This window comes from Myotis davidii, unplaced genomic scaffold, assembly GCF_000327345.1.
Source record: "Myotis davidii unplaced genomic scaffold, ASM32734v1 scaffold385, whole genome shotgun sequence".
NCBI lineage: Eukaryota > Metazoa > Chordata > Mammalia > Chiroptera > Vespertilionidae > Myotis > Myotis davidii.
Window position 1 is genome coordinate 336,031 of NW_006296096.1, and position 2,395 is coordinate 338,425.

Consider the following 2,395-nt stretch of genomic DNA (forward strand, 5'->3'; position numbering starts at 1 on the left):
CAACACTGCACTCTTCTTTTAATTTATAGCAACGAGATTGCATGCAAGATGCAAAATCCCCTAACAGCTTGTTTCTTCAACAGCACATAAGGAAAAATAATAACCACGCCACACATTGTTTACTATTTTGGGCAGTGATGTTACCAAAACCTAGCCAGTCCCAAATTCTTCTTACAGAGTAATGCTTTTTTCTCAGTTACTCTGAAAATTCTTAGATTTCAAAGAAAACCAAAAGCAACCTACCTTGGGATGTGGAGTTTCATATGTTAATGTCTCAGTGCCTAACATTGCACCTTTGGGAATTTTATAAATTCACATGTCACACTGTGAACGCACATGCATGAAGCAGCCTGCCTCTGACCACCTGAAAGCAAACTCATGCTGAATGGTTTTCAAATGTCCCACTCTAGAATTATTTGAAGAAGATGGGCCAACTGTCTATTGATAACGTCATCAAGGCTCTTTTTTTCTTTGTTTGGTAGGATTTTGGATTTTCCTTAGAAAAACGACCTGCCCAATGACTCTCAGTCTTCCTGAGACACAAACAATTGAAGGAATCACATCCATCACATCCTCTCGCGGGAACTAGCTGCCACTCCCACTCAAGAAAGCATATAAGAACCCATGTCAGCCTGAGACACATGTGCTAGGAATAACTCTGAACATGAACTAAAATTTTTAAAGCCAACTTAAGAATGAAATACTTTAGTATTAATCACAAATGATTTGTGTATCTCCTCACAATTAAACACATCTCAACACCTTGCCTTGGTGAGAACTGCTAGACTGATGATGTTATCACCACCAAGCATTACTCAGTGTCAGCAAAGTACACACACACACACCTTACTCCCCCACCCTCCATACACGTGCACATTCCCAGTCTTAACCAGACATAGACTATTACATTTCCTCATTCTAACCTCTGTTTTCAAGCTCTATCAACAATTATAGACAACTGCATAGAATTTTGCCCTTTTATTTTTTAAAAAATTATTGATTGATTTTAGGAAGAGAGAGAGGAAGGGAGAGACAGAGAAACACCAATGTGTTCCACTTATTTATGCATTCATTGCTTTATTTTTGTATGCGCCCTGACTAGGGATTAAACCCACAAGCTTTGCATATTGGGATGATGCTTAACCAACTAAGTGACCTAGACAGGGCCATGCTCTTTAATTTTATGTGTGAGTACAATGAATCACAAAAAATTTTGATTTTGAAAATTAGTTTGGTTACTGAGGACTTACTTTGTTTGTCTGTGTTCCTGAAACTGATTCCAGGGTAATAGATATTCTAAGCCAGCGATTTTCAGCCTTTTGATTCATTCGCACTGGACAGCTATTGTGTTGGCTGTTTATTTGACAGACTAAGGGAAAAGAGGTCAGTGCTCCTGACTAAATAGTCAGGTTTTGCGTGTTTTAAAAAATTCTTGTGGCACACAGGTTTAAAATTGCTATTCTAAACCATCAAGGGAAAACAAGAAAAATGCAAAATATGTTCAAAGGTAGTTTGATGCCTTCTCTCATATAACATCATGAGAATTTGCACACTGATCACAATTTTATCTATTAACAAAATATATTTGGGTAGTCCTGCCATTAACTTTTAAAAAACAGTACAGCCCTAGCTGGTTTGGCTCAGTGAATAGAGGGTTGGCCTGCAGGCTGAAGGGTCCTGGGTTTGATTCCAGTCCAGGGCACATGCCGGGGTTGTGGGCTGGATCCCCAGTATGGAGTGTGCAGGAGGCAGCCAATTAATGATTCTCTCTCATCATTGATGTTTCTATCTCTCTCTGCTTCTCCCTTCCTCTCTGAAATCAATAAAAATATATTGTTGAAAAAAAGATTCTCTCTTTAAAACAAACAAACAAAAGAAAAACAGTACAAGCTGCATACCATTCTGCAGCCAGGAGAAAGAGCGGGATGGGGATCCATTTGTCCGAGCTTGTGAAGGTAAAAGCATGTTTCAGGGTGACTTTCTGGAAACACGTATTTATATTTTAACATATTTTCTTGGTTGGCCACATTCTTATTTATTCGGACACACCGTCAATGTGCATTTTAGGATTTCTTTACTTTTTCATTCAACAAATGTTCTTGAGAATCTACAATATGTTCTACTGTTAGGAATTCAACAGGAATAGAACGCAAATCCTAGCTCTTGTATAGCTTAGTTTCTAGTTGAGGAAAGACATATCTTGAGCAAATAAATAAGCAAAACATATATTGTGCGACAGATGGTGATTCTTTCCATGGAGACAAGAATGCAGGTAAAGGGAAACAAGAGTTCTGGAGTGAAAATTACAGTTCAAATAAGGTAATCAGGAGCCTCACTGAGGAAGTGGCATTTCAGCAAAGACCTGAAGGAAGTGAGGGAGAGAATTCCGTAGTTA

At 38.5% G+C, this 2,395-nt stretch overlaps 1 long non-coding RNA gene across 1 annotated transcript in view; it reads right to left on the reverse strand.

Annotated features, from left to right (window-relative positions):
* Positions 1–249: 249 nt before the first annotated feature.
* The window catches only part of LOC107184271, a 10,408-nt gene continuing 8,262 nt past the window's right edge, over positions 250–2,395 (reverse strand). Inside the window, exons 4-5 of the long non-coding RNA XR_001515095.1 lie at positions 1,899–1,981; positions 250–364 (exon numbers count right to left, since the gene is read on the reverse strand). This is a non-coding gene — a long non-coding RNA (uncharacterized LOC107184271). The remainder of the gene's footprint in view (positions 365–1,898; positions 1,982–2,395) is intronic.